Source organism: Ambystoma mexicanum, chromosome 3p (assembly GCF_040938575.1).
Source record: "Ambystoma mexicanum isolate Mex_15411 chromosome 3p, UKY_AmexF1_1, whole genome shotgun sequence".
NCBI classification, from domain to species: Eukaryota; Metazoa; Chordata; class Amphibia; order Caudata; family Ambystomatidae; genus Ambystoma; species Ambystoma mexicanum.
Window position 1 is genome coordinate 349,014,022 of NC_090925.1, and position 15,547 is coordinate 349,029,568.

The following is a 15,547-nucleotide window of genomic DNA, read 5'->3' on the forward strand; positions in this document are numbered from 1 at the left end:
AACAAGAGGCTGAATGGGAAAGTCCCCTTCATACCTAATTGGTTATTGTGCCAGAAATCTCACCACCGGTCCCATCTCCCTACTTTTCTGTATCATGGACTTGGCCAAGTCCATATAGCTGCACTTTTATTGCATTGACATTTGTTGGGCCCATTGATGTTGCTGCCCTTAGAGTCTGCTCTTTCTGGGTATAAAATGTCATCGCCACTAGTACATCCCTTGGGCATAAGCCCAGTTCCAGTGTTCGTGGGCCCACCCGGTGTACCTGTTTTATCTAGACTGGTTCCACTGAGCTAGTTGTCAGAATATCTGCAAAGAGCTGTTGCACAGTATCTCTCAGGTCTTTGTCTGCAATCGACTCTGATAGGCTCTTAATTCTAATGTTGGATCTCCGGGATCGCTTTTTCCAAGGCTTCGCATTGGATTTCCAGATTATATGTCAGACGGGAGAGTCATTCCAAAGCTTCATCGCTCTTCTGCATTTCCTCCTGCATGCCCTGGAATGCGATTTCCATCGTGTCTGTTCTTTCCTCGAGTTTCACCAGATCTATTTTCAGGTCCTGCACCTACAGTTTCATTTCCGTCTTTAGAACCTCAAACCTCGGCTGAAACAATGTCATAAAATGTTCTTGAAATTCCCTAAACCAGGACTGCAGATCTTCTTTTCAGTGTCTGGTCAAAGGATCGAAAAAAAAGGATCGAATGGCATTTTTTTCGAAACCAAAAGGACCGAAAAAAAAAGTTTTGAATGCTTTTATATTTATTTATTTATATTTTTTTAGTTTAGTGTGCAAAAAAAAGTTTTTTTACGAAAACAGGGTTTGGGAGGGACCCCCCATTAAAAAAAAAAAAAAACATTCGAAACTTTTTTTTACGCCACTTTTGGTGTCGGAAAAAAAGGCATTCGATCCTTTTGTTTTAGATACTTTCACCTATAACCCTTCTTTTCTCATTGTCGATGTCCCCTCCTCTCTAGTCCACTGCTGCTCCATGTTCTGCCTTTCTCTTTCAGCCGCTGCCTGGGGGGTTGTTCCGGCTCCCCACAGGCTTTTTATACTGATTTCTTGGCGTGCTTGGGGGGGTGGGGGGAGTTCATCCAAACGATGCTTCCTTGTCCTTATTTTTGGACATCACTCAAATGTGGTGTGTTCCTAGTCGTGCTGCTTCCTAGGGGTTGCAAAATCCTCTTGCCGTGCTGTGACTCAGTGGGCCTCATCACGACCCTGGCGCTAAGTGAAAAACGATGGCGGTAAATGGTTACCGCCATCTTTTTCCGCCAGGTCCGATCATGACATGTGACCGTTAACTACGATGCCATTAGCGGCATCGTAGTCAACGCTGCCGCTAACTGCGACAAGGGTCCGCGCCCGCGCCCGCCCACACCGTACTTAGCGCCATGGCGGAAAGTTACGGAAATCCCGACCCAAGCGGACATGCACCTAACGCCATCACCCAGCCCGTTAAGTACCTTACCACCATGGTGCTAACAACGCCATCGCGAACCAACCGTAAAGGGCCATGTTAAGTGAATGCAGCTGCCACAGGTGCACTGAAACAGCACAGGTGAAGGCAATACAGACTCAGGAAGTACAAAAAGAGCCCACCCCACCCCTTCCCACACCCAGACACACTCCACAATGATACCAATTCGAATGGCAATGTTGGGGCTGGAGGACCTGATAGCAATGCATGTGCTACAACAGCAACAACAACAACAACAACTACTACAACAGCAACAACATCAGGCAGCACAGAGGAGACGCAGGAGGAGAAGGAGGGCAAGGCAGGCCCAGCAAGCCCCACCTGCACAGCCAGTGCCACCACGCAGGCAGCCCCCAATCCCACGCATCAGAGCCAATCCATTCAACCTCACTGCTGAGCAGATCCACACCCTGTACCGTTTGGACCGGGACACCATCACCGCCATCGTAGACATGACACACAACGACATCGTCAGCATGATAGAAAGTCCAACCGCCATCCCCCCCTACTGAAGGTAGTGGCTGTACTCCACTTCCTGGCCACAGGCAGCTACCAGCACACAGTGGGGCACCTGCATGGCATTTCACAACCATTATTCTCGCAAACACTCATCCAAGTGCTCGATGCCCTCCTCAAGCACACAGACAACCACATCTCATTACCACGGACTGCACAGGAGATAGCTAACACCAAAGTGGGTTTCCATGCACTAGCCGGCATACCCGGTTGCATTGGTGCCATCGACTGCACCCATGTGGAATTGGTGGTTCCACGTGCCGTGGAGGTACCGTACCGCAACCGGAAACAGTTCCACTCAATCAACGTGCAAATGGTCTGTGACTCCAACAAGATCATCACACATTGTTGTGCCCGATTCCCCGGATCAACCCATGATTCCATGGTCCTGAGGAACTCCACAATACCACGCTACATGGAGCAACATGCAGGCCCAAGATCCTGGCTACTCGATGAGTCCAATGTAATGGAAGTGGGCAGGTGAATGACGTACCGATGCATACTCCACCTGGCAGAAAGGGGGGGGGAATGCATACTCCACCTGGCTGAAAGGGGGGGGGGATGCATACTCCACCTGGATGAAAGGGGGGGGGGATGCATACTCCACCTGGCTGAAAGGGGGGGGGGATGCATACTCCACCTGTCTGTGAGTAACACGGAGATCGGAGACAGAGGATGGGCACTTACAATGCACACAACCCCTCTGCATACATTGGGTGATGGCATGCAAAACAGGCCATGGAAGCCATGAGCATATACAGGTAGCATTGTGTGAATAAATTAGGTCATGTAGATGTGAGCCAAATTAACAGTTGGAAGCAAGCCATGATGGAACATCATGTTCCTGATCAGACAACATGACTGACACATACATTCTCGCCTACATACAGGTGATGCTGGCTATCCCCTGAAGAGTTGGCTCCTTACACCAGTCCGGAACCCGCAGAACCAGCACGAGGAGGACTTCAACCGTGCACATACACGTACTCGTGTGGTCATAGAGCAGACATTCGGCCTATTGAAGGCACGGTTCCGAAGCCTCAGTAGGTCTGGTGGGGCACTCCTGTATGGCCATGAGAAGGTGGCAAAGATCGTCATGGCATGTGTAATGCTACACAATATGTGCGTCAGGCAGAATGTGCCCCTGCCCCCTGACGCAGAACTACAACCACCTGACGATGAGGATGAGGAGGGAGCAGATGGGGCGGCACCCCATGGAGGAGGCGATGCACAGGAGGGGCGTGCAATGCGCCAAACTATCATCGACCACTGCTTCTAGCACACATGGCTGGTGTGTGTCATATGGTGACTGCACTTGGGGCACTGTGTGGCACCGGGACATGCACACTGTGGACTGTACACCAATAAAGCACACATGCGCAAAGAAAAAATCAACACACTCTGGGTTTTTTTCCAAGGTAAAAGTGTATTCAAGACATGGAACGTTGTGACCCACCACCTCCCACCTCCCCCCTGCACACACACCCCCCCAAACTCCCCCCTTAACTCCCCAACACACCTCCCCGCCACCCCCCTGCACACCCCAACACACCCACTCCCCCCTCCACCCTCCCCCCCCCCTGGAATCCCAACAAAGGTGTGAGTTAGTCTGTGCAGCAGTGTCAGAAGTAGGATTCCTACACTGTCCGGCCACTATTGGCAGCCCCCTCCACTGGCCCCCGGGGCACCCCTGCCTGTGCTGCGGAGGTTCCTCCCCGATCGGCGGATGGGGCTGCTCGGTGTCGAGCTGGCAACCGAGGAGGATCCTGCCTGCTCATTTGGACGCATGGCCCGTATTGTCTGCACAAGGTCAGTGATGGCGTGCCGCACAGCAGCTAGTTCCGCGCAGATGTCCTTTGTGGACGACTCTATAGCTGCCTTCACTGTCTCTGCACATTTCTCCATTGCTGCACATGACCCCCCACATTCAGCAACATGTTCTTCGAGCAGCGAGGAAAGTTGCTGCTGCCGGGTGGCAATCGCCTCCAGAGAATGGTTGGTATTCTGGCCCATGGCTAATGGCAGTGGTATTCCCATTGGGCTGATCTGCCCCTGCAGCGGGGATGGAGTGGCTGGCCAATCGTCATCCTCTGGCTGACCCTGTGTTGCATCCGCATGCGGGCTGCTTAGGGACAGGTAGGGGGAATGAGGGTGGCCTGTGGGGCTTCTGACATCACTCTCCTCAAAGATCCCAGCTTCGCTGTCGGAGGAGGCAGCAATGGCAGCAGTTTCCCCAATTGTGCTGCTTGCAGCAGAGGCTGTGGCTTCTGTGGGCATGATTTGTGTGATGTCTGCTGCTGCTGCTGCTGCTGTACTGCCTGCTGGGGTGGCTGTCTGTGCCCTGTCCTGTTTCCCTTGCATGGATTTTGGCTGCTGTGGGGTTTTCCTCGGGAGGGCAGAGGTGGAGGGTTGTGGTGTTGGCACAGTTGGCCTGGCCCTCTTGGTGGGTGTGGAGGCAGTGGTGTCCTCTTCCTCAAGGTCGGAATTTGAGCCTGTGGTGGGACAGAGGAGGGAGAGTGTTATTGATGGGTCTGCGGACATTGGCCGGGCATTGTGGCGACTGGCATCTTATCAGTTAGTACATGTGGCACATTTCATGCAGGGGAAAAAAGTTGTCTCCCTTTTGTGTGGAAGTAGCATGGAGGTATGTGGGTGGCTGCTGTTAGGGTGTGCATACTGCATGTGTACAGGGTGCAGATCGGATGTATCTGTGGGCAGTCTCCGGCTGATGTGTTGCATTTACACTATGGGCCAACATTGTACTTCACATGAATGGACTTAGGTGAGATTTGCATGCCTTGATTTGAGCCACTTACCTGCATCGCCCGATGTCGGGGCTCCTCTCTCCATGCCTCCTACTCCTTCAATGCTCTGCATTCCGATTGTGGAGGCACAGATTTCCTCCCATGGCTGCAATTTTATAGGGGACTCCGATCCTCCCCCAGTTGCCATTGCCAGGTTCATGTTGGCTGATAGTATGCTCCTGACTCTGAGCCGGAGATCGTCCCACCGCTTGCGGCACTGTTTGACATTGCGGGGTGTTGTTCCCACGGCACTGACCCGCTGAGCTACCAGTGCCCATATGGCCTTCTTCTTGGATATGGCCGGTCTTGTCAGTTGGTTGGAGAATACCACTGCAGGGTTCTCCTGGAGGGTCTCCGCTAGCATGGTAAGCTCCTCTCTGGAGAAGCGGTCTTGCCGCTGGCGGTCACAGGCTTTTTTCACAACTTTAGGCATCTTCCTGCAGGTAGAAGGTTGAAGCCGGTATTTGCGGGGTCTCAGGCTCGGATGTCCAGTGGTTTCGGAGGATGGCAATGGATTGTGTTTTTAAAGATGGCCGCCGTGCTCTTTCCCGTTCCGCCGCGGTGACGCTACTTCCGGTTCCGCTTATCTACGGTCAACGCTAATTGCGGTGACCGCTAACTACGGTCACCGCTATGTACGGCGGTGGCGGTGGTGCACCTTGCGCCGCATACGATGCCGGTAGGTGCCGTTTTGGGGGCACTACCGCCATGGCGCAGTTTACATTACCGCCATGGCGTAATGCTCGTGCGCGATGGGTCGTAATGTGGCGCCCTTTACGCCATCGTCCCACGGCGTTAACGTTCATTACGCCATGGCGGTAATGACGGCGGATTACCGCCAGGGTCGTAATTCTGTCCCTTTGTTGTCCCTGTTTGGAGTCACTTTTATCCCTCCATTGCTCCTCCTGGTTCCGGCCTCACCAATGTTTTATGCAGAACCTTCCCGACGCTTGTGCTGTCCCCCACTTGTCCCTCATTAATAATAACGGTGATCTCCACTGCTGCCCGACCTGAGGAGCTTGTCCGATTCCCCTGCTCGTTGTCCAGCACCTCCTTGGTCCCCAACAAGTTGTTCCCTGTCTGGCCTGTTGTGTGGTGGTCTAGTGTTTGCTCTGACGTGAGCGTCGTGACTGCGTCATGATGCTCAATTAATAAAAGGGGCTCTGCTGTCGCTGCGAGTGCAGAGCAGCAGAGCCCCAGGAAGTGGCAACTCGTGTCTGTGTCTTTGTGTATTGGGGTGATTGCCACGTGGTCGTGGCCTTGTGTGCAGCACGGCCCGAGTTCCCTCGGAGCTGTGGCTGCTGACAACCGGGGGTGAACCCCCCCACACTGCTAACACCGCGCCCAATGATCAGGGTGCCGTAGGGTGTACCCCTACATTCGAGTCGCTGGTTGCCCACCGGCAAGTCTACCTGGTTGGGAGATCCCGACGGCATCTGTGGGCTGCCCCGGAGACCGGAGGAAGCACACAACATTGGCGACAAAGAGTCCAGGGGCCCCTGCTCACTCAGAGGTGAGTGGTAGTCCGGGGCCCTCCTGGTCGAAACCACGTGCCCGGAGGCCGTGCAGAGGTGCGCGCCCACCCCAGAACAAAGGAAAGGGGCGGGGCCAGACCTCCGGTGCAGTGCAGCATCAGTCTCTGGAGGGGAGGCGCAGCCTACACCGTGTGCCCGGGGACCCCGTGCAGGTGAGAGGCATGGGTCGCCTGGTACGAACAGCTGTGCAGCGGTGTCAAGCGCTGCGGCGGCGGCCGCAGGGGGAAAGTGAGAGACTTCCCTGGCCCACCCCTGGGCCGCGGCAGTGAACGGACCTGTCCTGCCCCCATCGCACCTGGGACAAAGAGAAGGGGCGTGGCCCCAGCGGGCCCGACAGACGGGCCGAGAACGAAAAGGGGCATGGCCCCAGCCGACACACAAAAGGAAGGGGGCAGGGCCTGGAGCTCCGGCCCGCGGCTCACCTGTGCATCTCATCAGAGCGGGGAGCACACCCGCTGAGCCCAGGCTGCCAACGGGTGAAAATCTTTCTGTTGTAAGAGAAAAAAAAACCAGGGTCGGATGAGGGGCAGCTGCTCACCTTGCCCATAGTTTACTCTAAAGAAAGGGTGGCGCGCACCCCACCATCACTGCGCCATAAACAGAGTAAGGGGTGTGGCCTCTACGGACACACGGCTTGCATTGTCCATAGCACCGGCGGGGAACAAAGAGAAGGGGGCGGAGTTTGCTCTGTGCATGCCTGCTCCAAAAGGGGGAGAACACGGGCCGTGGTGGTGAGGAGCCTGGGCTGGTCCACACTGCATGAGGGCCCATCAACATTCGGGCCTGAAGAGAAAAAAAAACTTTTCTCTAAAGAAGTGGATCTCGAGGATCAATACTGCCGGAAAGAGGGGTTGCGGTTCCACCTGGAGTGCTCGTGCGCCCCTGGGCAGGAAGAACGTGGGCATCCAAACTGGTGAACATTGTGGTGGGGACACCCTGTTTCTGTCACCAGCCACGGCAGGCACCCATCAACACCGGTGACTGCACCCGGCATCCTCAACAGCATTCAGCATGTCGGTCGACCAGGGAGTATGTTGGGGTCATCTGGCACCAATACCCTATTTTGATGTCCTGGTTGCGCCTGCAAGTAAATTATTACGGGCCCGGTGGGTGGCCTGGGGGGAGAACCTGGAGTTGTATTTTGCTGCAATGGAGATCAAAGACGCAGCCAAACGCCCAACACTCCTGTACTCTGCCAGACTGGCCGTACAGAGGCTGTTCAAGACATTAAGGCCCCGAGATCAGTCATACGATGCAGCCATTGCAGCCCTGAATGAGTATTTCAGACCCATGGTCAACAGGGACTATGAACGGTTCAGGATGAGGTGTGCGAGGCAGGAGGAAGGGGAAAGCCTTGATGCATTCAACAGGAAGCTGCGCGGAATTGCTCTATCCTGTGCCCTGGGGAATTTCGAGGAGGACGAGATCCGGGCGCAGTTCATCTACGGCTGCAGCTCCACCAAGCTGCGCAAGCAGGTTCTGAGGGACCCAGCGCTAACCCTCGATCGAATATTAGTGCTTGGCCGGGCCCAGGAACTGGCAGAGGTGCGGGCCTCGATCATGGACTCCTCTAGACACCACCTCAAGATGGAGGTCTCCATGCAGCGTGTGAAGATTGAGGAGGTGGCTTCTGTCGACAGGTGGGCGGGAGGAAGATTGATGAGTAGGGGAGATTGGCCGAGGAGAGACCCCAATGCCACAATATGCCATCAGTGTGGGTGGGATCTCGCACACCCGCAGGGCTGCCCGGCGATAGGACAGATCTGTGGAAGGTGCAAGAAAGGAGATCACTTTGCACGGGTGTGCCTCGCCCCAGCCCCAGCCAGCATGGTGGGTACATTGGGGGCGAATATAGAAAAGGGGAGGTGGCGGCGGTCCAGGTGGCGGAGGGGCCCCAAGACGTACCATATGATATGGGGGAGGAGGAATATGAAGAGAATATATTCTTGTCCTGCGGTGGCGCCGGTGGCCAGCTTGATCCTGGGATCTTCTGAGTTGGAGGAGCACGCCGTCGGGCCCTGTGGTGTGCGGACTGGAACACACCTGTTTGTTTTGCAGTGTGAAAAGGTTTGCATTTCAGTAGCTTTTAGGTGGTGCGCGGACTGGAATGCACCCAATGTTTGCGGTGTGTTTTTTATTCTGTTTGTTTATAATAAAGGAGGGATGTTGTGTGGTGGTCTAGTGTTTGTTTGGACGTGAGCGTCGTGACTGCGTCATGACGCTCACTTAATAAAAGGGGAACTGCTGGCGCTGCGAGAGCAGAGCAGCAGAGCCCCAGGAAGTGGCAACTTGTGTCTGTGTCTTTGTGTCTTGGGGTGATTGCCACGTGGTCGTGGTCTTGTGTGCAGTGCGGCCCGAGTGCCCTCGGAGCTCCGGCTGCTGACAACCGGGGGTGAACCCCCCCACACTGCTAACACCGCGCCCGGTGATCAGGCCACCGTAGGGTGTACCCCTACATTCGAGTCGCTGGTTGCCCACCGGCGAGTCTACCTGGTCGAGTGATCCCGACGGCATCTGTGGGCTGCCCCGGAGACCGGAGGCAGCCCACAACATGGCCCAGCTGATCTTGAGCCCTCCTCCTGCACCGATCCCCGCTGCTTACCAGCTGTACGTTATGTTTCCAGGGTGTTGCTTCCCGCCTGGATCATTTACCGTGGGAATCTTCTTTCTCTCCTGCTTCTATGCATCGGGATTGGAGCGTTTGTTCACAACTTCCTGCAGCTTTCGTTAACTCCTTCTCCTCTGCTTGGGGCTTGATTTTGCGCACCCTCTGACCCTGCTCCATACGTTGCCCCCTCCCTTCAAGGTCCAAAATGCTCCCGCTCAAGATTTTCCTTTTACAGTTTCCCTTCTCAGGATGTTCCGCTGCCTATTCTCGACACAATTATTATTGCTTATGACATTGCTTCATTGTCAGCTGCGTTTGTGGCCTGTTGGGGACGGAGACAGACTCACTTGCATCTTCCTCCACCACCCGCCATCTTGGAATCCTGGAAGTGGCCTTTTTTTTACCAAGGATTTCTGAAATTAACTTGCCTTTCCTCTGTCAGCATGGTGTCCGTGACATCTCTTCAGTACACCCAGTGCTCTTTGCTCACCTAGTGGCTGCTCCACCCCAGGTAGCATCAATATGTGGGTTGCTTTCCCTGGCACCCAGCGTGCTTGCCCTCACACAGAGCCCCTTAAATGAGGCCCAGGTGCAGAAAGATTGGGTAAAAATGTCTGGACGCAAGTAAGCAGTGAGTTACTGAAGAAACAATACGAAAGTACTGTTCTTCTAAGAAAGATCTCAGCAGCATGTCACTTGGGAGACTGTTCAGGAAAATACAGAAAATGCGAAAGAAACAAAAAGTACTGGCAAGATGGCTGCCACACATGATTATCTGGCAAGGTCTGCTTTGTAATGCAGTTAAGATGGCCACGGGTCCCTGCTCCTACACTCATATGACCAGTCGCCAACAGTCCTTGCAGGGGGAGAGTCGACCATCACCCTGCAAGGAATGTATGGTATGTGAGGAGAGGGTCCCAAAATTCTCAAGCTAGGATGAACCAAGCGTAAGGGAGTGACTACAGATGGCAAAGGGATCTGTTGCATGGTCACAGTTGTGGTGTTTGCCACAACGGAGACCTGACACTTATACTTGCATCTATTGACTGACATTACAAATGGAGTGTGGCCTAACATATATATGATTTTATTTCTACCCACAATAAACCCCTTTCACACAATACACAACTGTCCAGCAACACACACACAACCCCAGGGCAAAGTATCTCTGCTGCCTTTTCATGGTGCCCCAGCTCACCTGGTGTTGCACGCTTCTTGAACTGGTAATTTGGTTTCTGCTCAATGAGGGCAGGCCGATGGGGCGAGATGGGGCGAGTGAATCAAAGAGAGCCAGGTGGGTAGGGATATGAACGAGTAGGAGGCAGAACAGAGGTGCTGGAGTGCCACGGTGAGATCACTGCAGGGATGGGTGATCAATGGTATGATACATTGGCAGTCTACCGGGCCATGATGGGAGGGCTTAATACAGAGGTGAGAAGGCACTTCCAGGTGTGGACTTGTGTCTGGATGTCAATACGAAGGTTCCAGTTGGCGATTTACTGTTGAATAACACCAGTCTGACAGGAGAGGGCGACAGCGGCTATAGGAGAGTAGACAAGAGTGAACATGCTGTTTTGTCATGCAAAAATGGAGTGGAAGGACCTTTTATACATCACCATAGACATTTCTGCGAGCATTTTACAAAGTAACAAGAGTTGTATTATCTCCCTAATACCAGCAGGGACATCTCTTCCTGCACTTTACAATATAGTGAGAAATATCTAATCTTTCTTAGAGCACTAGGTACATCTCCCCTGGCACCCTATAGAATAACCTGTGTGAGATTGTCTTTCTTACACCACCCAAGACAAACTCCACTATCCCATAAAGCATAACCAGAGTGAGGTGATCTCTCTTACAGCAGCAGAGACATCACTCCCTTCACCCTATAACGATGAATTGAGCTATCTTACAAAATAACAGCTCCAACGAGTGTGTAGAATGGTGGCTGCGGTTGGTATTTAGATTTAAGGTCACATTCACGGTTTAGTACAGTGTTTGCCCTCTATGTCTACAGTTGAGGCTGCTCTTGTTACAATGGAGGCTGCTCTTGGTGTTTAGAATAGAAGTTGCTTTTGGTCTCTAGAAGGGAGGCTGCTATTTGTGTTTAGGGTTTGGAATGGAGGCTGCCTTTATTGTGTAGAATGAAGACAGTGCTTGCTGTTTAGAATAGTTTGTTCTTGGTGTTTAGAGTGGAGGCAGTCCTGTGTGTATAGAGTGGAGGCAGTCCTGTGTGTATAGAGTGGAGGCAGTCCTGTGTGTATAGAGTGGAGGCAGTCCTGTGTGTATAGAGTGGAGGCAGTCCTGTGTGTATAGAGTGGAGGCAGTCCTGTGTGTATAGAGTGGCGGCAGTCCTGTGTGTATAGAGTGGAGGCAGTCCTGTGTGTATAGATTGGAAGCTGATTCTGTTGTTTAGATTGGAGGATGCTCTTGGTATTTAGTACACGGGCTGCTCTTGCTGTTTACAGTGGAGGCTGTCTTCACATAAAAGGACTGAAATGGGCTGTTGGGCCGTACACAATGTCCCAGTCATTTCTCACCAAAGAGGAATATTGGTCCAAACCTTCTAATCTTCTGTTATTATTGGCTAATAATTCGCATTTAGCTCAAATGTGCCTCCAACCAACACTAACTGTCCCTATATATCTGAATTGGCCCTAGGATGTGCTGATGAGCCGCTTATCAAGGGTGAGTGGAGAGAAGAGGGAAACTAGCCCTATCCTAGATTTAGCCAATGATATTCCCAAGTGTAAGATTACAAAATTTGAAAGATCCCATGCAAAAGGAGGCCGGATGAATGAGCACGGAGGGGAGTCGTTTTCTGTCTTTGATGCTCCCTTCTTATCTGCCTCAGACACAGACATTTTAAAAAAGTCAATAAAACAGGGTGCCTGACAAGTTACCCAGATATCCCAAGAATAGCGGTCAACCAGTTTCAGTGGGTTGTAATCTCTTCTTCCCACTTTCTTCAGGTCCAAACAAGGTTTTCACATCTCTTTCAATTATGCATCTCGTCCTGGCGGTCGGCCTCTCACTCTTTTTTTAAATATATATGTGTTCCCCTTTGTTGATACCTATAGAGGGAACAGCAAACATACATATGGGTCCTTTCTTGGTAATAGCAAGAAAACAGGAAGGATAATAGCACATGAAAGGCGTAATGGCACATGGGTGAGGATAGGTGTAATAGGTTATGAGCTTGGTAAAGGCACCGGGTGAGGGTAATAGCACCAAAATGGAGACATAGGGGGTCATTCCGAGGTTGGATGTAAGGGAAAAACGATGCCCGTAAAGGATTACCGGCATCGATTACTGCTCCGGGCTATTCTGACCTGCCAACCCGCTATTAGCGGCACTGTAAATAACATTATTTACACTGCCTCTAATAGCGGCATGGACGCAGGCACGCGGCCCATCATACCGGCAATAGCAGCATGCCTCTAAAGGGAGTAAATCACAAGTCAGGCAGACAAGCAAATACCAGCATCATGAAGGAGCAAATAGTGGATACCGGCATGCCGTAAATACCGGCATCACGAAACAACCGTAAAATGCTATGTCCAGTGTTCCCAACTGCCACAGGTGCACACTATCAGCACAGGTGGAGGCAATGGAGTCTGAGCCTGTACAAAAGGAGCACACCCACACACCACACCCCTTTTCACACCAAGATAATTCTAATAGTAGTATCAATACTTGAGCTGGAGGACATGCTTGCATTGCAACACCAGCAACAACAACAACAGCAACAGCAGGCACCACAGAGGAGACGCAGCAGGAGAAGGAGGGTGAGACAGGCCCAGCATGCCCCACCAGTGCAGCCAGCGTAACCATGCAGGCAGCCCCCAATCCCTCGCATCAGAGCCAGTCCTTTCAACCCAACCCCGGAGCAGAACCACACCTTGTACCGTCTGGACCGGGACACCATCACCACCATCGTGGACATGATACACAACGACATTGTCAGCCTCACTGAAATACGCACCGCCATCCTCCCTCTACTGAAGGTAATGTCTGTGCTCCACTTCCTTTCCACAGGCACCTACCAGCACACAGTGAGGCACATGCATGGCATATCACCACCCTTATTTTCTCGCATTCTGAAGCAAGTGCTGGATGCACTCCTCAAGCACACAACAGACTACATATCCCTACCACGGGCTCCCCAGGAGATTTTTGAACCAAAAGTTGGCTTCCATGCACTGGCAGCCATACCAAATTGTATAGGTGCACTTGACTGCACCCAAGTGGAGTTGGTGGTCCCACATGCCATGGAGGTGGTCTACCGAAACCGCAAGCAATACCACTCCTTCAAAGTGCAGATGGTATGCGCCGCCAGCAAGATCATCACACATTGTTGTGCCCGATATCCTGGATCAACCACAGGAATGCTGCATGTCAGCATGGGAAAAATCAGCGCTGAATGCCTAATATTGCAGAGCCTACTGCCAACGCTCCCAATCAGAAAATCCTACAGAACACAACACATCACTAAATGGACACAGACACAGCTGTATGCGTACACAATGCATGGGCTACAAGACGGCAGAGCACACCGTGTATCATCTTGAAGATGTAATTCACACCATTATTCCATGGCACAGGACACATTGAGGGCCTAAAAATGGCATGCATACAACCAGGGACATGTGCATGTGACCAACGATAATCTGCCGGCATGTGTGACTAGTACAGCTGTGCATCATGAATCGACTGACATATACCTTTTTTTGCCTACCATGCAGGTGACATGGCTATCCCTTGATGACGTGGCTCCTCACCCCTGCCCGATAACCCACAGAACAGGCACGAGGAGGACTACTATCAATCCCACTCCCGTACCTGTGTGGTCATTGAGCAGACCTTTGACCTGTTGAGGGCATGGTTTCGCTGCCTTAGCCCATCGGGTGGGGCACTCCTCTACAGGCATGAGACGGTGGCCAAGATCATCATGGCATGTGTCATGCTGCACGACATGTGTATCCGATGCAATGTGCCCCTGCCCCCTGACATTGAACTACAACCACCTGATGATGATTAAGGGGACGAAGAAGAAGTGGCTGCACATCATTGCCCTGCCTATGCACAGGAGGGACGTGATGTGCGTCATTCAGTGATTGCACAATATTACTGACACATGGCTGCAGAGGGTGACATGATAGTTGAAAAGAGAGCACTGGGTGTGGGGATACATGTACACTATGCACTGTATATGAATAAATGCCACATGCACAATGATGAATGTCCACTCAGGTCTTTCTTTTGACACAACGGGTGTATTGAAATTTACAATGAAAACAAAATTTTAAATGTGCACTAACCCTCCACCACCCTGACCCCCCTCCCCCCACAACTCCCCCATATACCGTCACCACCTCCCACTCCCCCACAACTCCTCCACACACCCTCATCCCCCTCCCCCCACAACTCCCCACTGTCCCAACAACTGTCTAATGCCTTCATCAGGCTGGCCAATCTACTTTTTGGCACTCCCTGGACCTGGTGGTGACATGTCCAGCCGGCGCAGGGTGCGCAACGACCTGCGGACTGGGCTGATCTGGGTTGAGCTGGAGGACGATCGTGTGGCCGCCTGCTCCATCTGGGGTGCTGGACGTTCAGCCTCCATAGCATCAACGATGCGGCCGAGGACCTGCCGCAGGGCTGATACCTCCTCACACAGTCTATTAGTATTGTCTGCGAATATCTTGCCCAGGGAGGCGGTGTTGTGTGCAATTATCCTGCCCAAGGAGGCAGGGTTTTCACGCCACTCAAGCCTTGATTGGGCATTGTCATCCACAAACTGACGCACAAGGGCAATGGGCTCCTCAAGCCGCTGTGGCCCCTCCGGTTCCCCTGTGGAGGTGGACGGTGCTTGGGACTCATGTTCGGCTTCAATGCGCTCCACTATGGGACTCATGGCCCCTTGATTTAACTTTGCCCCAGTCTGCTCCGGGATGGTTCCGTGGTCAGACTCCAAAGATTTGACTTGGGGGGATGGTAGTGGACTGGGTGTGCAGGACAGTTCGGAGGAATCGTCCTCCACGGGCACCCACACCTCTTCCTGTGCCTCCTCCTCAGCCAGGGGTGCTGTGGCTGCCACCTCCCATACCGAACTGGACACTGCCGAGTGTGGAACCTCAGCTGTATCCTGTGGCAGTGCAACAGGTGTTGGTGCTTCCGTCTCAACGGCCCTTGGCTGCACCGGTGCCCTGGCAACTTGAGGTGGTTTCATTGGTGGTGTACGGTGGGCCTTGGGTTGGCCGTTTGAGGTGGAAGGCCTGTTGGCCTCATCCCGGGCCCTCTTCCGGGGTGTGGTTTGCTGTGGGGGTGAGTCCTGCGCATCGCTGTCATTGTCTGAGCCTGTGGGGGTCGGAGAGAGGGACGGCATGAGTGATGGTTTGATAGGCATCATGCTTAAGTGGACGCGTGGTCTTCCGTGTGCTTACGCGTGGCCAGCTTGATACGGAGTGATTTGGCACGTGAAAATCTTGCACGTCAGCGTGTAATTCAAGGAAAGGCCCTTAGCGCGTAAGCGCGTCAGCATGCGTACGCGATTTCATTGGACCAAAGGCCCTTAGCGCGTAAGCACATCTGTGACATGC